Source organism: Macaca fascicularis, chromosome 3 (genome assembly GCF_037993035.2).
Source record: "Macaca fascicularis isolate 582-1 chromosome 3, T2T-MFA8v1.1".
NCBI classification, from domain to species: Eukaryota; Metazoa; Chordata; class Mammalia; order Primates; family Cercopithecidae; genus Macaca; species Macaca fascicularis.
The window spans coordinates 40,425,737-40,447,455 of NC_088377.1; the positions used below are offsets into that span (position 1 = coordinate 40,425,737).

At 50.1% G+C, this 21,719-nt stretch overlaps 1 long non-coding RNA gene across 1 annotated transcript in view; it reads left to right on the forward strand.

Moving 5' to 3' along the window:
• The window catches only part of LOC135970055 (uncharacterized), a 121,714-nt gene that overhangs the window by 43,011 nt on the left and 56,984 nt on the right, over positions 1 to 21,719 (forward strand). The window lies entirely within an intron of this gene.

Sequence of the window (21,719 nt, forward strand, 5' to 3'; positions counted from 1 at the left end):
TTCACTTTGCGGACACGTTGAAGTACAAAAGTAATTTTAAAATTTCACCATTATTTCAAGACAGCTGAGAGCCTATTAGCACAGAATCCCTGGTCTGAATGAAATCAAACAGTTCTTATTAATTATTCATGATGCCATGAATATGTAGCCTTATTTTTTATAATTACCAGTCTGTATAATTAATCTTTCATTTGGTTAAAGTACTTAACAGTAAGTAGAGCTGTAATTTCAACTGTTTATAAAGCATATGGAAGAATGTTTAAATGTTTAATTAGAACCATTTTTTTTAGTTTCATAGAGAATTTTTTTTTTCTTGTCAACGAGGATCTTTAATTATTTAAACCAAAAGAGAAAAACAGACCAGAAAAGAAAAACAACTAGTAAAGCTCGGAACTGCGAAGGTGGCATCGTTCCGTTAGTCTCGGGTTTTGCTTCCTGGGTTTGTGACGTGGTCAGAGTCCTTGTCTTTGATTTCCTAACACAAGTTGTTAAAGTTGGAAGTGAGTGTGAAATTGAGTTAGTCTAGCTTTATTCTTTCACGGATGAGAAGTGAATTATCTTCAGCAAGGTGGGTGCAGGCGTGGTCCCCGGGGGTCTCTGTGGTGAACAGGCCACCCTTGTGGGGAGCCAAGTTCGTCATCACTGGGACAGAGCCCAGGACACTTCCCCGGCTGGCCAGCCTCTTCCTAAAACCCCACACATTGCAAAGGATGGAGTCCAGATCTATACCATAAAGAAACGAGGGTGGTTACAGAAAGCACCACGATCTCAGCTGAGTGGCTCTGAGCACCCCAACGTTGGGGCACCTCAGCATCATGTGTGGCTCAGGCTGTGCCCTGCAGGGAGGCTGGCCCGATTGAGCTTCGATCTCCACCCTGAGAGTGAGGGCTCCTTCCCCCAGAGTGGGTTAAAGCATCGTGTGTCCACCTGTGCAGTGGCTGGTCCCAGTGGCCCTGGAGGGCTGAAACCCTGGGTCCTGCCACTGGTCCGGGGCGTCTATTTCCCCTTCCTGCAGCTCCTGTGTCTGTGTGTCCAGGGGGCTCCGATCCCTGTCTCAGGACCATGGGTGAGGGGTCAAGTTCACCCGCTTTGGAGCTGGCCCGGATCTTGGTTCTGTGGATCCTCGCTGTGTGGCTCTGGAGCAGTTCTGTCCTCAGGAGAGGGATCCTTACAGCCGCCTCTTGGGGCCATGAGGAGAATTAATAGGACGACCCCCAGGAAGCTGCTCAAAGCCCTGTGCGGGGCCAGCCCTGTGTCTCCACCAGTTCCTTCCCTCTGTGCTCCCCCCCACTGTCACACCGCCAGCTTTTATTTCCTTTTCCTTGGACCCAGGCAGCGAATGCTCTGCTGCCCTTGGCAGCCCCTTCTCTAGTCTGTCCTCAAATCACTTCCTGACGGACAGCCCTGACTAGCCATCGGCGTGACCAAAACCCCACAAAATAGAACCCAACTTTCCTATTAAGCTGTGCAGAGCTGTCCCAGCCCCACTTCCCACAGGCTGGCCTCATTCGCCATGGGATCCGTGGTTCTCACCTGGGGCTGGGGGTGCCCCTGGCATCTGGTGGGGAGTGTCAGGGATGTCCCTCCAGGCCCAGTACAGTCCCCCAGCCGGTGGGCAGCAAACAGCAGCACCCAACCTGATGTCCCTGTGGCTTCTGGTTCCCCGAGGCTGGCTGTGCTTTGCTGCCTCTTCATGCCCTCTCTCCACCTTCGCTGTTTAGCAGTGTTCCATCCATTAGAGTTCAAAGCACTGCCTCCCGGCAATGCAGCCCGTTCTTCTGGCCTGCCATCTGCCTGTGCCCTGCGGTCTGTACCATGTCCTCACGGACCCATCAGAGCAAGGCTCCCAGGGATGGAGAGGTTCCTGTTTGTGTCTCTGTCCCACCTTCTCTGGACGTGGCACCGTGCCCTTTGCCGACAGAGGTCTTGGGTTGATTGTCAGCAAAGCAGACAATCTATATGGCTCTAAATGGTTGTGAACATGCTTGATTGAGTGATTTTAAAAATAATTGGATATGTAAGCATTTGAGTGTGACACAGGTGGATTTTTGGGCTAATGGTCTTGTTCTTCAGGGAGTAACCACAGGCCCATCCACAAGGACCATTTCCAGCTGATTTATGGAACGCTGTTCTACCTGGTTAATTTTGAACGTTATCTCAGCCTGAGAGGTAGGTCAGCATGTGACGAAGATCACTGGTTTGAATCCTAATCTAATCCTTAGATTGAATCCTAATCCTAATCCTAATCCTTAGGAGCTGCACCTTCCATGCCTCCGTTTCTTCCTTGGTTAGGTAGGGAAGGTATGAGCTACCTCAGAGTTGTGAGTGAGGCCTGTATCGAGTGAGCGATTTAAGTGACAAGGACTGCACCCGGAGTGTTGATATTTAAAGACCTTTAAACATCGCGATGCTGCATTTTGGTACCCAGGTAAAACAGCAAAGTTATTTCAGATGCAGACACAGACCCTCGGTGAGGTGGGGGGCTGATGGCAGGAGGTGGACCACCGACCCTGTAATGAGGGCGTGGTCTGTTCGAGGCTGAACGAAGTGTACATCATTGCATGTACCACGGAGGTCCCTCTCGTGAAGTCCTGGAAGGGTCCATGTGGCTGAGCCGTGCGGTCTGTCCATGATGTCTGGCAGGAGCAGAGCTTTTGGGTGCAGCCTTGCTCTTGTGTGCACGGCCCTCAACGGTCTCAAAAGTCTGAGGCTTAAAGCAGGCTTGGGGTTTCGTTACACCTCCTGGACAACTAATTTGCCTGGCAAACATGTTTTTCTTGGGTGTAAAGGTGAAGGAGTGGGTGACTCTGGTGAAAGTGTACTAATTACTGCACTCTGGGTCAGTGGCGCTTGGTCGAAGACACTATCTGCCCTGGGTGGACATCTCTGGGGTGGTGAGAACCGGTGGCTGGATGTCGCAGTTTTGCCAAGAGGATGCCAATTGTTTCCTTTTTCCTCAGTAACAACACCCTACTTTGTTTAGGGAAGCAGCACACCCCGCTGAAAATCCAATTGTCTTGCACGGCGGAGCGGCTGGTGACACAGGTCCAGATGCTGGGATGCTGATGGGGGTTTCTGGAGTGGGAACTGTCAGGAGGCTTTCCCGACCCACAGCAGCCCTGGGCCCTTGTCCAGCCTTCTTGCCCGGGGCATGACACGTGGAGGGAAAGCAGCTTCGGGGGCCCGAGGGCCAGAAGGCAGAGTCCTGGCATGTGAGGCAGGCCTGGGCCAGGCTCCTCGGAGGATGTCACAGACCTGCTGCCCATGCAGGGACCACCCACCTCTGAGCCCCACGCAGATTTTCCTCCGTAGCCGAGTGAAATCCTGGTGTGGTGAGTGAGGCAGTCAGAGGCACCTTTTGTGGAAGGAGGACAAAGCTGGAGAGAAAGAGGTTTTCCTAAAGGCACAAGGCGCTGATTGTGCGTTAGGGATAATTCCTAGGAGTGTGGTTGCTGGTGGGTGGAAAACTGTAGCCAGAGAATAAGTGGGAACGGCCCTTGCTGGTATTTAACGGATTCGTTCACGAATGATCTGAACAGTTCCAGTGAAAAGAGCATTTCGGACACAGAAGTTTTCATCCTGCCTGACAATCAGCGTGACCGTGGGCTGTTCCATCCTTCTTGGGCGACAGTGAGAGGGTCTCAGGCCCTTTCGGCACTGTGCTGGCATTTCCCCAGGGTGTGTGCCCCATCCCAAATAGGCTGGAATGCCTCTGGGTGCAGCTGAGCCTCTTGAAAAGGGAAGAGACATGTGATGTGCTCTGGCTGAACAGGAAAATGAGGGAGGACAGGGAGAGGGGCCTGGAGGTGAGGAGGATGGTGAGCAACACTGGGGAGAGAGGACGGAGGGTAACACCAGGGACAGGGGGATGGAGGGTAACGCCGAGGACAGGGGCATGGAGGGTAACACCGGGGACAGGGGATGGAGGGTAACACCACTACTCCAGGTGCCTTTGGGGGATGGTGCCGCCTCTCTCACCCCAGAGTGAAGCCAACAGGATTCTGTCCCGAGGAGCCCCAGAGCCTGGCAGCTGGGATTGGCCCAGTATGAACCACCGTTCACTGGCTCTGCACCCTGGGACAGGCTCCCTGGTGTTTCCACCCTGGTTTCCCTTCTGGACAGTGGGACCCTGAGTATCCCCGTCCCAGCTGCACCCAGAGCCCTTGACTCCAGCGTGTCATCGGCACTCGTTAGCGTTTCTTTTGTTGTGGTCCGTGGACGAAGTGGCTCTCTCTTTGTGTGTTCACAGCCCTCCTGCTCACTTTACCTTCTGGGAACACTTTTTACAGAGCTTCGTATGTGGGGAGGACTCAAGCGATTAATCGAATGTTTCATCAGGTGCGGTTCTTCTGTTTCCCAGTTTTGACGCAACATTTGGTGAAATTTCCCGGGACTCCTGTGGTCAGCCTCACGGTTTCACTCTGTCACTTTCTAATGCAGTATTTTTGGGAGTCTTTTAAATTAAGAGCCACCACTTAAAAATAAGTTTTATAATATGCAGTTTCAGGTTAATTCTTTACCTTTGTGTCTCAGGCAGTGGCTCCCCACCTGTGAGTTGTCAGAAAGGTTCACGCAGTTTTCCAGGGTGGCCTTTGCATTTACTGGAACTATGAAGAGCTCATTCCTGCTTCGGAGGCGATTGACACACAGTGCGCGTGAGGCCGTGCGTGGCTTATCGTCTTCTGCAGGCTTAGAGGTCACTTTCTGTTCTTCCCCAAGCCTGCTGCACTGTGCCGAGTGTTCACTGCGGGCGACGGTCACGCTGTCTGGCACAGGCCACCGAGGCCACAGGGCAGGTTCCACGTAGCGGAGCCTACAGAATGGCAGAGCCCGGCCTCCTCGCCGCCCTTCATGGGGAGCAGAAAGCGCAAGCCTGTGATCAGAGCTGTGCTAGCCCAGAAAGCCTCTGAACAGGTTGAATTGAGGAATCTGCTCCTACCAACTGCCCATGTTTATGATGTGTTTGAGTTTTTGTGATTTTTCTTGCACTGAAGCTACTGGACTGGCTCTGAGTCACCGTCATGGGTCTTCATGTTGCCCCGACGGGAAACGGCGGGGGTGGAGGGCTGCACACAGGCTTGTGGCCCTGATAATGAAGGGCTTGTTGCCTCTTGGGACAGCGAGTTCAAACTCTTTGTAATTGTCAGCACAAAGAGTGACCCGCTGAGGACACGGCTGTAATACAGGGTGGCATGGTTGATTGTCATAGCTGATATCAGGTACCTGACTCTAAAATGACGGTACCCGTAGTGTGGCTCCAGGAGGACAGCTCCTGCCAAACACACGTGCTCCTGGGCCCCTGCAGACAAGGTTGTGTTGCCAGCCAGGCCTGCAGCTGTGAGTGTAGAGGATTCTACAGGGTACCGACTGCCTCCCTCGTTTGCTTGTGGGGACCAGGCCTCCGTCCCTCCCGGTCCCCAGTGCGGCTTCTCCCAGGATTCTCCCAGCCCCGTAGACACCTCCGTCTTCACAGCTTCCGTAGTTTTCTTGTGGGTGCCCCAGGTGGGCGCCTGGGCAGGGTTCGTGTGTTAGTCGAGTTCTCTCTAGCCAACCCTGGCTCGAGGCTCAGCAGGTCCCTTCAAAAGAGTCAGCCAGCTGTGTGCCTGCATGTTCAGGATACTTGTCAGGGGCCTTCCTCAGAGCAAGACCGACGCTCACCTCATCCTTGGGACTTTGGAGCCCGCCCTGGAGAGACTCTTGCCAGTCCAAAGGGGCCGTCCGGGTCCCGCAGGCTGGTGGGAGTGACTTCTGAGCCACTCGAGACCCCACTTTGTGTTCCTACACCCCACAAAGCCACTTAAAGTGCCATGTTCTGGTGCCATGTGCCTCTCCAGTGTGCCACACAAGCCCGGACGGGGATCTGAGCGGGCGCTGCCTTCCTCAGGCTATGCTTGAGTTTTGGGGCAACTGGAGCACTCGTGGCTGTGATGATCGCCGCTGTCTGGGCTCCCCTAGAAGGTCTCACCCGCAGCCTGAGGGCCACGTCGGCAGCCACCGAGGAGCCGCCAGGTGCGGCGTTGGTCCCACTCAGTTCTTTTCGACTTTGGTGACAGAGGAGACACCAAAACTTCAGCTGGTAGCCCCAGGCCTTCTCTGCTTGGGGCCCTGGGACTGAGATAGCACAGATCCTGCCATCCACGTGCTGGGGGCCCCGCCGTGCGGCTCCCTCCTCTGATCAGGGGCCACGCCCTTGGGCTGGGCAGCTCCGGGTTCTCGCACTCAGGGGCCCAGGGAGGGTCCTGGATGCAGAGAGAAGGAGAAGGGTGGCGGTTTGAGCCCAACTGTGTTGGCTTCATCTTCTGCCTCCTGTCCTGTATTTACATTTGCAAAGTTTTCCAGATGAAAACTCAGAAGGGATTTTTAATGACTGGAATCTGTGAATTCCATGGAAGCCAAGTGTGTCCACCTCTTTCACCCACCTCATTTCTCCCCGTTGGGGCTGATTTTGGCAGCGTTCATAGGGGCATGGACGCAAGGGGTGGTGGCCAGCCCTCAGCCCTGTGTCCCTCTCCTCCTCCCCTCAGCGCCACAGCATTTCGGTGTCATCCCCTTCCCTGCGCGCGTCCTCATGAAAACCAAGTGCGGCTGGAGGGAGATGCCTGCGCCCACTCCCGTGACCTTCCCGACCAGCCTGGCTGCAGCGGCCTCTCAGCAGGCATCTTTCTGGTGCTGCCTCTGTGCCCCTCCCATCACCTGACGCTCGTGCTCCTGAATCTTCACGCGTGTACTCTGTGCATCCACCTCACGGGCTCCCTGGGAACAGAGACAGTGTCTCATGCCGGTCAGAATGCTCTTCTCTGTCTACTGAATAGTCCAACACAGAATCATTCCTCTGTGATTATTTATGCTTTGTTATGTAGAACTGGAATAAAGAAAAAGTGAATTTGGACATTACAGCCATCAGGTTGAAGCTAGGTAATGGCATTAGGGAATTAAATGAGAGCATTTGAGCTTCTTGAGTTCTAATTCCACATCTTCGTATCCCCGTCACCCCATACCCAGTGTCTAACACAGCTCTTGGTCTAGAAGTTTCTTGATAAATGCTTACTGAATTGAACTGGACTGAGCTTAACATTCCCACCCAGAGTTAGAAGCCAGTCCCTGAGCAAATTGCATTTAGAACATGAGTTTGATGTTACTGCGGTAAAGGGTATCCTACACGTCATAATTCCTAGTCAATATCGGGTATTTAGTCAAATAGTGTCAAGTAGAGAGAGGCATTGGCCCATCTGGCAAAAGGGTAAGGCATGGTGCTTTAGGTCCAGGTCCCCAATATCAACTATGAAAAAAAACGTTGTCATCTCCAATTGCAGCCCTGTCCTCAGCTGGTCACTGTTTACGCTAACAATTATAAACAGCTTGAACTTGCTGTCCTGAGAAGCAACACATCCTCCATTCTCTCTGCAGTGCAGCTGCCTTGGTGGATGGAACATGCCCCTCCTCCCTCCCTCCCCCTCCTCTCTCCTTCCCCCCTCCTCTCTCCTTCCCCCCTCCTCTCTCCTTCCCCCCTCCTCTCTCCCTCTCTTCCCCCCCCTCTCCCTCTCTCCCCCCTCCTCTCTCCCTCTCTCCCCCCTCCTCTCTCCCTCTCTCCCTCCTCGTCTCTCCCTCCCTCCCTCCTCCTCTCTCCCTCTCTCCCCCCTCTTGTCTCCCTCCCTCTCCCCTCCTCTCTCCCTCCCTCCCCCCTCCTTCTTCCTGTCTTCTCTCACCTTTCTCCTCCCACCTTCTCTCCTGGGCTAGGGGCAGAAGAAAAGAGACCTCCGGAATCTTCTGCTTCATCCAAGCAGCTTGGGGGCAGCACCAAGTGCTACAATTTGGCTGCCCCAGCAGGTGTCTCAGGGCAGCCTTTCTAATGGGAATCCTGGAATCATGTCTTTCCTTAATGTGTCCTAAAGGCTGGAGGACATGAAGTGAAACAATGCTCCATGCTCAGTCCTGTGATTTTGTGTATTTATTGGAATTAATTTGAAATTAAAATAAATAATACCCAAGGTAGAGCATGAAAAAAAAAAGAAAAAACAGGCTATGGTGTTTGAAAAACAAACAAAACCGTTTGGTTTGTTGGTTTGTTGGTTTGTTCTTAGACCTTCACAGGCTCCTAGGTCACACGTTTCAGTTTCTCAGCGAGTGATATTCTCGTGTCGGCCTCTTGTTTGATGATGTCAGCCACAGCAGAAAGAAGCACTCCGTAGGCCCCGTGCTCAGCACATTGGCGTGAGCTTCTGCCGTCTTCTGTTCATGCTCATCACAGCTCTGTGCAGTGGGCGTCCTCCTGATCCATATGGGAGAATGGAGGATGGAGGCGGAAGGGTGAGTGATGGCAGGATCACATGAGGGGTCTCTCCCGAGGTAGGGAGGGGAACGGGCCCAGGACCTCGGTGCCCATCCCGTCCTTCCTCCTCCTCCTCTGCCTCTCTGTGACTGTTTGACTCAGGCTGCAGGGACAGACATGAGTATGTGCAGAGCGTGTGTGCACCCCTGGGGGTGTGTGCTCATATTGGCAGAGAGGGATGTGAGCGTGTACAGAGCGTGTGTGCACACCTTGGGGATGTGTGCTGGCGTTGGCAGGGACAGATGTGAGTGCATACTGAATGTGTGCTGGCATTGGTAGGACAGATGTGTACAGAGCGTGTGTGCACACCTTGGGGGTGTGTGCTGTTGGCATGGACAGACGTAAGCGTGTACAGAGCGTGTGTGCACCCCGGGGGTGTGTGCTGGTTATGGCGGGGACAGATGTGTACAGAGCATGTGTGCACACCTGGGGGTGTGTGCTGGTGTTGGTATGGGCAGACGTGAGCGTGTACAGGGCGTGTGTGCACACCTAGGGGTGTGTGCTTATGTTGTTTTGTAAGCGGCAAATACGTGGCCCGTTGCCTCAGGCGGCCCTGCGCTCGTGTCGAGTCCGTCAGTGGCCCTCGGGTTGGGGTCTCCATCTCCCCAGACAGCACTCGAATGGCTTGAGGTTTCAGATTCTTCCTTTCCGGGTACTTGGGCCTCCTCAGGACCAAACATCAGAACCAGCCAACTGCAAACTACAAGAACGTTCAAATGCATCTTCAGTAGGAAAAACAAAAGCAATTGGAATAATTTTCCAACATGACCCCGTGGGTAAGCGGTTAGATACTCCAGCCAACAGATTGAGTCACTTTAAAATTCACACCAATTAAAATAGTTGTGAGAGTTACAGAGCTTTACCGCTAAACCTTGAAATAATTGAAGCGTTCTGCTCCACTTGCTTACAAACGGTTTGAGGATAACTTTCAGTCCAAAGCAGCAACCTTCTAAATCCAGCTTAGATGCGAGGCTCCCACTGACACAGGAAGAGACAGTGGCCCTTGATTATTCTCCTGTGTTCAGATACTTTGTCATTTTTTTTTGTATTCTGATCATCACTTCTGCTTTTCCAATTCAAACTAAAGGGAGTTTAGTTCTGTTTTGGAGAAGCTGTGGTTAGTGGTTTCTTTTCATGGTTTACTTAATCTCTTAAGTCTGGCACTTACATTTACCCAAATGGACTTTTCTTTAGTACGACGGTGCCGTAGCCCAGGGCTTCTCCCTCCATATCTGCTCCCCAGGAGGCCCCCTAGGAATGGGCGCTGGAGATCCAGCCCCTCTCCGTGTGCCCTTTTCTTTGAGTCCAATGTAGGTTTGGCTCAGAGAAGAAAACAGGCCTCCGGGTTAGGTGCCTCTGACTGCTTGCTTGTGAAATGTTTAATGAGAAGGCGTCTTCCAAACTAATTTTACACATTAATAGTTGTAGCTTAAAGTGTCACTGCAGTCATAAGAACAAGAAACACTCCCATAAAGTAGATAGGCAGAAAAAAGCCATAAAAGTTTAATAAAGCGCAAATAAAATGGTGTTGTAAGAATGTACAATGGGAAATGTTCTCAGTCCAGCCAGATCGGCTGTGGCGTCCTCCTGTAAATACATTCAGCCATGTGTGGCCCTGATCACAATCACTACTGTGAATTGTGATCCAGAATGTTCTTGGGGGCCGATACCTGGACTGTGCCAGCAGCTGAGTCTCATTGGAGGTCACGGCGGTGATGTGCTTAGTGCGGCCATCTGGGCTGAGGGGTGGTCACCCGTGCACTCACCACGTGCAGCCGTTATTCTTGTGATGGAGTTGCACAGGGCCCGGCTTGTCCACCTTGGCTACTTAAAGTACCGGGAACCCAACCGCTGGTGAGTGCGTCCTGACATGGGAGCTGTCTTTTTTATCCAGGGCCCTCTGGTGCTGCAGACCCTGAGTCCACGGGGAGGCACCGGAGGGCTCTACTGGGACATGGAGGTCCCCGAGCAGGTGGTCACTCATTGTGAAGTGGTCCATGGCCTGTGAGGTTATTCCCGGGGTCTGTGTGAGCGAGGTTAACCAGTTCACAGCTGGGCACTTACCCCTTACACAGGTGACACTAGTTAAAGTGGAATCTCTGTTAGCTCGCACGGGCGTGTGTGAGGAGCTGGGAGGGTGCGGAGGCTTGGCCCTAGCACTGGAGCCCGGGCTCCTGACATTCTGCGTCTTCCTGCTGAGGGGCCGTCAGGGCTGCTGTGGGTCCTGAAGACAGTAGGTGCCATATGGACCAGGGGATGCGGAAGCCTCTAGAGGCTGCGGGAGGCGAGGAGACGGTCGCTTCCCCAGAGCCAGCCCTGTCGACACCTCGACGTTAGCTGGTGGGACCTGTTTTGGACTCCAGCTTTCAGAAATGGGAGAAAATAAGTGAGTGTTCAGGGCGCTAACTTTGGGGTGATTTAGTGGAGAAATAGAAAACCAGCCCACGAAGGTGCACGCATTGAAATGTTCTCTGTCCAGGTGTTCACAGTGGCGTGAGGGGGATGGCATCAGGGTTCGGGGAACTGTGCAGCTTTACTGAAGGAAGGGGGCTCGCCATGCCTTTCCTCATGTAACTGAAGGTATGTATGCCTGCCACACCGCCCAGGAGACAGGGACTAGAAATCTGACTTTATTTCTTATGGGAACCAAGGTCAGAACACGGTGAGGGCCGAGATGAGCTTCCTACAGCCTGACCTGGGAAGAGGAATCGCAAGTAGTTTGTGGTTTTCTACACAGACCTGTCCTTTCAGGTTTTGTTAAGTTCTGGAAAAAGGGAGAAGCCAGGCACACCTCGGCGAGGGACAGTGTTTCTGGAGGTGGTGCGGCTTCAGCCTTAATGTGGCCGTGTGGTTGGGAGCCTCAGAAACTGCCCTCCAAGAGCACTCATCTGTTCCTTATTGCACTAATACCTCATTTACAGAAATTACATAGCAATGCGGGAGGCCTCTGGTCTGGATGGGTTTGTGTGGACCGAGGTCACGGGGTGTTGTCCCAAGTGCTTATCCTGATCTGGCAGAGGCTCTGTTCCCAAATAATTATTCCACAGTTTCAGAGCCTATATCTGAGTGATAGTCTTTTAACTTTGTTGCATAAAAGTAAACAAAGTATGTCTTGAGGGTCTAAAAATTCATGTAGTAATCATGGCTGTAAACTCATACATGGGGCTTTTGGGATGGAGTGAAAACACCGTCACCTGGCGTGGACGCTGCGTGGTATTTTTAGCGTGGTGGCCTGCTCGTGCCTTGAACTCTATCTGCAGTGTGAGCAACAGCTGTGTATTTGAGAAATGTGGGCAGGTCAGCTTGCTCCTCCAGGGGCCTGCGGGCGTCCGGGTGAGGGGCCTGGGATGCGGCCATGTCAGTGGGAAGGAGCTTGGTTGTGTCAGCAGATATGTCTGCCTCTACAGGCCTACAGGCCAACCAGAACCCAGTTTTCCTTTGGCCATCTAATGCCAGAAAAAAATCTGTTTCTTAGAGACTTTCATAATTTATATTAATGAACCGTTTGACCATATATAAAATGTTATAAATGTATGAGGCTTTACAACTTGGCAGATGTGTAACTCACATGTTATGATTGAATCCAACTGTTGAAGATATTTGTTTCACTGGAAGGTTTTTAGCATTTTATGTGCAAACCAAATGCCAGTAGCATTTTGAAAGAGTATTTTGGAATTTTAAACACAGAGTGGGACAGTGCTGGGTCTCTGGGATGCTGGTGAGGTGGACGTGACCTCAAGCTCTTGGAGCTTGCAAGCAGGATTCCTAAAGTGTCACCTTCCAGTGAAACAAATATCTTCAACAGTTGGATTCAATCATAACATGTGAGTTACACATCTGCCAAGTTGTAAAGCCTCATACATTTATAACATTTTATGTATGGTCAAACGGTTCATTAATATAAATTATGAAAGTCTCTAAGAAACAGATTTTTTTCTGGCATTAGATGGCCAAAGGAAAACTGGGTTCTGGTTGGCCTGTAGGCCTGTAGTGCTGGAAGTCAAAGTGGACTTCTGTAAATGAGGTATTAGTGCAATAAGGAACCGATGAGTGCCCTTGGAGGGCAGTTTCTGAGCCTCCCAGACACCGCCGGAGGAAGTGGGGGAGGGGGGCAGTAACCCACCAGAACCTGGACGGTGGAGCCGGGTTTGCTGGTGGCCCTGGTCATTACGTGCAATAAGGAACAGGTGAGCGCCCTTGAGGGCGGTTTCTCCTTGCTTCGGAACTGCAAGTGGAAGATGCCTCAAAGTGGGGGGAGGTTGGTGGTGGTTGGTTATCCAGTGGGGCCGGATTTGCTGGTGGCCGCTGCGTGGCAGGTCACTGGGTGGAGCGATAGGTGAGTGGAGTGGGAATAGAGGATGCACCCTCCACAGCTACTGCTGGGAGTTGGCTCTGGTAGCAGAGGGGGCATAGAGGGATTCCCACCAAGGGCAACACAGCTGGGGTCCCACATGTGCTGGACGCTGACGTGTGGCTATGTGATCTCAGTCTCCACAGCCATCCTGGGAAGTGGGTTCAGTTACCTTCCCATCTCACATTTGAGAAATCTCGGGCTCACATCACAGCTGGGTGGGTTGGAACTAATGTCTCAGGCAGGACGTTGGCCCCAGAGCCCAGCTCTTACCACCCCCCCCCCCCGCCCTTTTCAGTCCACCAAGCTTTTAGAGAGGGGTGTGTGGTGGTGGGGGGCGGCTGAGAAACCAACACAGTAGAAGGGGGGAAGGAAATAAACCAGGCAGGAGACACAGGCAGTACTTGGGAGGTCTACCCGGGGTCTGGGTGTGGGGGGCACCTCTGGGCCTGTGAATCCCGTTCTGTGCTCCCGGCTTACCCAACCTTGGCCCTCAGCCACATGCTGTGCGTTTTAGGTGAAATCTCAGTCCCTCGCATGGTGCGAGCATCTTTTCTCCCTGGCTTTGCTTCTCCTTAAATCACAGAGTCTCAGTGGGGATGGCGGGGTGGTTGGTGGTCCATGGAATTTGCCCTCCACTTTCCCATCCTTGTCCTGTCCTGTCTGGCCTGTTACCTGAATCGGTGTCTCTTCAGAGCCTGCAAATGAGTGGAGGCCACAGCAGCCCCTCGCTGACCGGCCTCTCAAACTTTTTTATTCATCAGAATTGTGTTAAATGCTGATTCCTAGGCACCCCATTAGACTCTCTATGCCTGCCTGGCATGGGTACTTTGGGGACGGTACAGAGGGTTGCTGGGCTGTTCCAGGAGGGAATTTGCATTTGTAGAATGTCCCCTGTGGTCTTTCCACCACTCTACTTTCCACGCACACGTGGCATTAAACCTGGAAGACCTCTGGGTGCTGTGCTGGTGAGGAAGTCCCGGCTGGACGAGGGGCTGCTGGGGCTCGGACTTGATTCCTGGGCTGGGGGCTGTGGGCTTATTCTCTTCAGTGGGCCTGCTTATGGGATGCCCTGAGTTCTGCTGTGCACTCAGGGGATGGTGCAGAGACAGGCTCAGGAAACACAGACCATGGATTTAAAAATTCCTACTGGAAAATCTTTTATGAGCAAAGAAATTTGCATCTAACTGAAGACAATCATTGCTTGAATAATTGGTTTGTTTACAAAATTGGTCCTATGAACAGATTAAAGTTTTCATTCATGCCTTGTCTATAACGTAAATAGGAGCTGTTACCGCAACCTAAATTAGCCTTAAATTTTGTATCAGATTGCAGTCCAGATTACAAACGGCTGCTTGATAATCTAATTGATAAAACGGAGGAATTTAGTGCCTGGAACCCAGCGTGAAGAGAACAGAATTGCTTTGGCTTCTCAAAAGCGTGTGACTGAGGGGTGACCTGGGGTGAAGAGAAGTGGCTGGAGTCATTATACTCAAGGAGATGATCTGCCAGAGCGCCTCTCAGCTGTCTTCTGGATAAAACAAAAGGGCGAAAAATGGAAAAATTCAGCACTGAGTTCGTCTATGCCCTGAGCTTCTCATATGGTCATTAATGTGACCGGGCTGTATCTGTGAAGCCTCCATACAGGCACAAAGGAATTAGGCTACCTCTGGCGTCTGGACCGCGTGTCATTTCCTAAAGCCCTTTTGGGTGAAATGACAATCGCAATGTCTGTTCGGAGAAGTGTAATCTCACGTATGAGATACAGATTTTAAATGATGTAGATTTTAAACACCAAAGTCAGGAAGCTTGGTGGGAGTGGCTGTCTTCCAAGTGGTTTTCTGTGCTGCCATGGATGAGGCGTGGATGTGTTTGTTGGTGAGATCCACTGGTGAAAGGGCTAAGCAAACCCTGCAGCTGGGGCGGTGTGAAGCTACATCTCTTCCGGCATCCCAAGTAAATACATTTTGTAAATCTTGTGAATTTGACCCTGACCCTAACCCTGAGTGTTGAAGTCTGGTGCAGTGTCTTGAGCCCTCTTCTGCATTGAGGGTGAGTGACTCTAAATGAGCGATTCCTCAGTGATGAAAGTTCAAATTTGGCTTCCCTGAGGAAGCCAGACCTCAGTCACCCGTATCTCCATTGTAAGCACTGTGGCCTCTAGGCGGGTGGCTGGAAGTTTCCAGGCCCGCCTTGGAGACACAGCCGTGCAGTGCTTGATGATTTGATAACATCGGCCACCTTCTGTCTAATCACGGTACAAATGATTCTCCTACAAGGAAACGGATCTGGTTTCTTCCCTGATCGTTGGAAGAAGCAGCCCACCTAGGAACTGCACCGTCCTCTGCACTTTCACAGCGAAGCCTGTGTCTGTCTCCCAGGAGTGTCATGTGTTGTGGGAATCACGGGAATTGCCTCTTTAATTCTTCCTGCTTTTGAGGGCTCGGGCAGCTCTGCCTGTTTCACCCGGGACAAGCAGCGTGTGGTCTCTGGCTGCTGTGGGACTAGGGCTTGTGTTTCACCTGGGACGAGCAGCGGGTGGTCTCTGGCTGCTGTGGGACTAGGGCTTGGGGTGCATCATCACATCCGGTGACCTGTCCAGGTGGGCATCATTGTCTTTTGCCTGTTGGCTGAGGCAGCTGTGATGCCATGGGGGTCATGCTTGTGTCAGGGCCAACCCAGTTCTTCCTGTGCACACCTCTCCTGCTGGAGTGCCTTTCCTTATGATGACGTGCTGAATTAGGGCGGAGAATGCAGAGAGGCTCTGGGCTTCTCCTTCCCATTCTTATTCCCTGGAGCTGATGCCCGACAAGGGAGCCCATAGCCAGAGGCTCCTTTAAATTGAATTAGAATAAAGATTTGATTACATAGCCAAACACATTTGAAAAGAACTTCACAGATTAAATTCCGGATTCAGCCCTTCAGGCCCAGTGGCCACGTTTCGGGGCTCAGCAGCTGTAGGTGGCTGTTATCTTTCTGTGTTGGCTGAGCAGATTGGGACGTTTCCGGTTCAGCTGGCAGTTCTCTTGAATGGCTCTGCCTGTGGTGGGGGCACCTTGGCTGGAGAGCCTCGTGGGGATCCTTTAGGCCTCTGGCTACAGCCAGGCTGCACGGTTCCTGTGCCCTGGGTCCTCTGAGGCCCAGATGGATCCCACCACAGAGCCAGCACTGCTAGACTTGGGTACTGTGTGCAGACAGCAGAGGGGCACGTCTGGGCCTTGCAGGGGCTAGGGTGACTGGCCTCCTTGGCCAGGATCCCGTCTCCAAATTTTCAGAGGAAATGCATCCACCGTACACACCGTGCACCAGAGGAAAACTGCAGGCTTCTCTGTGGATGGTGAATTGAGATCATGCAGAGTGACTAGGTTTGGGCTCCTGACCAGCGTGAAACTTGATACCTTTAGGTGGAACCTGACATGCCTCCATATGTACATGGCAAAGAGAATGCAGCGTTGTCAGCTTGAATCCAGATGTGCTCCTGTTTTGAGGTGGAAGGTTCTGGGAGTATTGGCCGTTGGTGATTGTCCTGCCATGGAGGACTTTGAATGCAGGCACTGGTTTAGGATAACCCTGGTTTCCTGGTCCTGTATGTGGGCATCGCTGAGTCTCCCGGGCTGGAGGAAAGCAGGGCAGATGGGAGGGTGACAAGAGGTCAGGTGTTTCCAGCTCTGGGGAGTGATGCCATCAGACGGCTGAGATCAGGTTGCCAGGGAACAAAGCAGGGGTGCATGGAAATGTCATGTTTCCTGGGGTATGGGGAGGACCTGTTGAACTCTATTCCTGGCCAACAGTTCTTCCATTCTCAGGAATCTGTGCCATTGTAATTGAGTAGCAAATTCTAGAATTGCTCTAATTACTTACTGTTAAGTCCCCATCCCAATTACCATGAATTAGCAACAGTGATAAGAGTTTGCCTGGTCAAGCCTTGCTAAGAAAAACCAGTGGAACTAGTTTTAGTTGCCTCGAGTTCCCTCCAAATCGGATTCCTTAGCGGCTTATGTCCCCACAGCTGCTGCAGTTCTTCCTGGGCCTGGCAGGCACATTCCAGACATTCACATCTCAGCTCAGATGCAGGCGTGCATATTATAGAAAATCGCACTGCGCTGTGATTGGCTTGAGCTGACGTTCTCTAGGTGAGAGGCGGAGGCCGAGGACCTGTGAGGGACTGAGTGTCCTCTCATTGACTTGGAGCAGGTGCACATCTGTTCTTCAAAAGTTCTAATGGGATGAAATTAGAAATATGAATTTTTAAAATTCACGTGTTACTAACTCTGTTCAGTGATTTCCTCTGAAATGAGAGACTATTTGCAGACGAGGCATTCAGACTGCAGCTCTCCTTAGAACTGTCCTAGACCTCGATGCCGTCCTTTGGTCTCTTCCTGGGTGTGGGGTCCTCTGCTTGAAGCAAAACCACGTGGTCTGTGCATCACTACTGCAACCAGCTCAACGTACACACCCACTGGGAGGGGGGCCGGATCACTTAACATTTTAAATGCATTTAACATTAAACCAGCAAGTCAGCCAGTGCTTTCTGTAACCAAGCTGCCTGGCTCATGGGAACCTGACACTTGACTTTTCGGAAGAGAATACTTGCTTCTGTGGAGTGTCAATATTTGTCTCATTTCTTGAGACTCTGCTCAAAGTGATGAACGTGTGTAAATTAGGACCTTTTTGTGTAAATTGGGCCACAGAGCTCTCTAAGCACGGTCAGGGGAGTAAACAGCTGTGAAAGATGCCGCCTGATGTGAGCCGTGACCAGGCACTTTGGAACCTGGGATCCCATCTCCAGCCTTTCAAAGGACGTAGAGGAATTGGCCTGATGTGAGCCCTGGCCGGGCACTTTGGAACCTGGAATCCCATCTCCAGTCCTTCAAAGGACAGAGAGGAATATAAAATGCAGATGGGAGAGTTCATATTTTGGGCATCTCTGTTCTTTTGAAATCAAAGTGCAAGGAAAAAGTTTTGCCTTGAGGTCTTACCCCATACTTGTTTTTCTCCTGAGGTTTTAACATTTTCTTAACTGCTTTTTTCTCCCCCGATCCTTGGGAAACTTCTATCTTCATATCTTCTTAAAAGATATGGTTAAATTCAACACTGAAATTTAAAAACATGCATTCATATTATTTTTCTTTAAACTGATGTATCTGATGTTGGTGAAGAACTCACTGGGCGTATTGGTGTATTTTCATTTTTTTGAGACAGTCTTGTGTTGCCCAGGCTGGAATGCAGTGGCGCGATCTTGGCTCACTGCAGCCTCACCTCCTGGTTCACGCCATTCTCCTGCCTCAGCCTCCTGAGTAGCTGGGATTATAAGTGCCTGCCACCATGGCTGGTTCATTTTTGTATTAGTAGAGATGGGGTTTCAACATGTTGGCCAGGCTGGTCTTGAACTCCTGACCTCATTTGATTAGCTCACCTTGGCCTCCCAAAGTGCTAGGATTACAGGCATGAGCCACCACACTCGGCCTGGGATATTCTTGATTGTAACTGTAATAGATCCCTTTAATAAAAACAAAACAGAACACCACCACCAACAACAACAACAAAAAAACAGCTGTCTGAAAAGTCCCAAAATTAAAGAGCTCACTTGGACAGGGATTTGGACACCAGTTGAATGGCCCAGCACAAACCATAGTTACATGGGCCACTCGGCCTGTTAGATCCTTAGGGTATTTGAAGTCATGTGGATATTTGCATTTCTGCTTCTGGATATCGTGTCAGTATGAATTCGTCTAGTGTTTGAGGGCCAGGCTCAGATCCGGGAAAGCAAGAGCCCCTGCCCTCACGGCACTTCTCTTCCGTGTGTGTGTTAGGAAAATAGAAAGCATAAGATATTTTTTTCAATGAGCTGGGAAGATGGAAAAATAAGCTTAAGATGTTTACTTGTTCAGAAGAAGGGAGGTGCAAGGAATACTCAGCTTTGCTGCTGCTGAAGGAGGCCCCTGGCGGAGGATGTTTCAGAGGTAGGGTTTGTCTGAGAAAGGTGGTAAGAGGCAAATAGGATGCCCCATCTGGTTTGCCAGAGATGGGGAAAGTCCGTATCCCCAAAACAGCCTCAGCATTCTGGCAAAGGCTTTGGAAAACAAGTTAGTGTGTGGGACCTTGTTGGCTCCTGGGGAGAAAGAAAACACTGCTGGTCCTGAGGACTGTACTGTTCTTCCACTGCTATAAAGAATTACCTGAGGCTGGGTAATAAGGAAAAAAAAGGTTTAATCGGCATACAGTTCTGTGGGCTGTACAGGTTTCTACATCTGGGGAAACTTAGAGTGGAAGGTGAAGGGGAGGTGGGCATGTCTTCACATGGCTGGAAGGGGAGAGAGAGTGAAGGGGAAGGTGCCATGCACCTCCAAACAACCAGATCTCAGAACTACCATGAGGACAGCACTTGGGGGATTGTGTTAAACCATTAGAAACCACCCCCATGAGTCACTCCCACCAGGGCTCACTTCCAACAAAGGGTTAGAGTTCAGCATGAGATTTGGGTGGGGACACACAGCCACATCATGTCAGGCTTCCCATTCTTCTCCTGCACATGCTTCGCAAATGGTTCTGTCATTGGTTTTTGTTTTTGTTGATACATAATATGTGTACATGTTTTCAGAGTGCATGTGATATCTTGATTCATCCCTGTATTGATGAAATCTGTGTACTTGGGATGTCTTTCACTTTAAATATTTTCTTTTCCTTATGCTGGTAATGTTCAAGTTATTCTCTCCTAGCTGTTTTGAAATACACAGTAGATGACCCACTGCCATCCCCCTGCTGATTTATCAATAGTAGGGCTTGTGCTCCCATTAGGCTGTGTGTTTGTGCCCGTTACAAGCCTCTGCCCATCCTGCTTATGAGTGGGCTCTGCTGGGCCCTGTTGACCACCTACTCTTGGCCTCCATGAGATCTGCTCTCAGCTCCTGCTTATGAGTGAGAACATGCTCCATTTCTTTGCTTGGCTCATTTGCTTAACGTATATCCTCCAGCTCCATCCATCCTGTCGCAGATGACAGGGATCTCAGCTGTGTGGTGGAGTATTGCTCCTGTGTATGTTCGGGTCACGTTCCCTTCATCCCCTGTTGACGGACACTCAGGTGATTCCAGACCTTGGCTGCTGTGGATGGTACTGCATTGAAGCTGAGAGCAGTCACTGGCTTTATACTTGGGGGACGTGAGCCACTTTGATGTTCTCAAGCAGCCATTCCCCAAAGTCCTCCGTGGAATGCCGCATTCCTTTGTGCCCATGGCTTCCACTAGGATGAAGAGCTGGGAAGGGGCTTTGAGTGAACCCTTGGGTTTCTGTCTTTAATTGGTACCCAGCTGCACTGACCAAGTGGGGGTCCCAGTGACCCTGGACACTACCTCACATAAGGTCCAAAGATGCAGTTAGGTTCTTTTTTTAACTTTTTAAAAAAAAAAAACCCTTTTGACCTGGTTAAGCTATAGCATTATCGGTTAGTGTTTTTCATATTGGAAAGGTGTATATTTTATTTTCTAAGAAGGAAAGAAATCCTGTTAAATACTCTAACCACAGATTAAATCATGTCAAGGAAAGAGGTACTATTTTGGGGGAAAATTATCCCTTCATGTCAATGATCAAGGAGATGACTTAGATTGTTTAATTGAGTTAATTATGAAATCTTAAGTGGTTTTGAGAAGATGAGCTGTGGATACTGCAAGACATGAGACTGATGCTGATTTTATGTTAGTCAGCCCTGACAGAATGTGGCTAATATTTAAAGCTTGCTCCAGTATTGCTTGATAGATTGTAAGTTAATGTAAAGATCTGTTTGATGCTTTTATTTTACAAAATATTATTGAGAAAAAGTTTGACAGCCAAGGAACCACCTTCGACCAATTTCTTCCTAATTTCTATCACTAGAAAAATTTGTCCTGTTAATTCCAAAATTTACTTTTGGAAAGTTCCTGTAAGGAGAGCAGAGGTATTGGTGGTTGAATGGTGACTTGAATTTAGGTGAAGATCGTTAAATATTTCATAGTCATGTTTGTCTTGGTGGTTTTAGCAATTTTATATTAAATTTAGAACTGTGAGTCAAACCAAATGTGTTCTTTCGCTTTTGTGATACTCCTTTGTATGACTATACTGGTAAAGAATGATAAAATGTGTATCGGGTATTTTTTCTGTGTAGATATTAGGATTTTGAGGGGAACAAATTAATCATTCTTCTAATAGACATTGTGCTGTGTGTTGGGTCCTTTGTATATTAGTTGAATCACTCTAATGAGGACCACTTGAAAGTCTGTTTCTATACAAGATCTTTTATATGCTGACTTGTGTTATGCAAAATCCTTCATCCTCAAAGAAGACTAAGCAATGGGTTGGAGGAGAGGTTTAATCCCCCATTAGGTCTATTCCAAATGCCCAGAATTGAATGCAAGTACGAATTATGTTTTTGAAGTGGGGTGTGTGTGTGTGTGTGTGTGTGTGGTGGACTCCTTTTTAGGTCATGAGAGGGAGTTAAAGCAAAGATCAGATTTGCTGATAAACATTTGTGCATATGCTAGTGGAGAAGTCATCTGTCTTGACTGCAGCTGCGTACTCTGATTTTGGTTTTGTTAGTGTCCGTAGCTACAAGCCTCACCCACCTCTGGGACTCACCCTGAGGGGCTGTGGTGAGGGTTATTACAGAGTCGTGTGTCTTAGCGAATGGCACAAACGGTCTTGTGGGCCTACTTTGGCTTTGTTTGAATCTGTAGATTGTTAAACTAAGTTTAACATTTTGAGGATTATAAATTGTGATTCTTGTCTAAGAAGAGGTTTCTGTTGTCTCTGAAGACAGGAGCCACAATACAGATGGTCCCTGGCTCACAATGGTTACGTTTGTGATTTTTTTTCCCAACCTTGTGATGGTGTGAACTAGTCACACTCAGTGCATTGTTCGGCCCGAGATGGGCTGCCTCTGAATGAACCCATTGTAAGTTGAAACTATTATGTCAAATGCACTTTCTATTTAGGATATTTTCAGCTTACGCTGGGTTTATTGGAACAGTTTCATCCCATGGTAAGTCAGGGAGCATATATGCTCATAA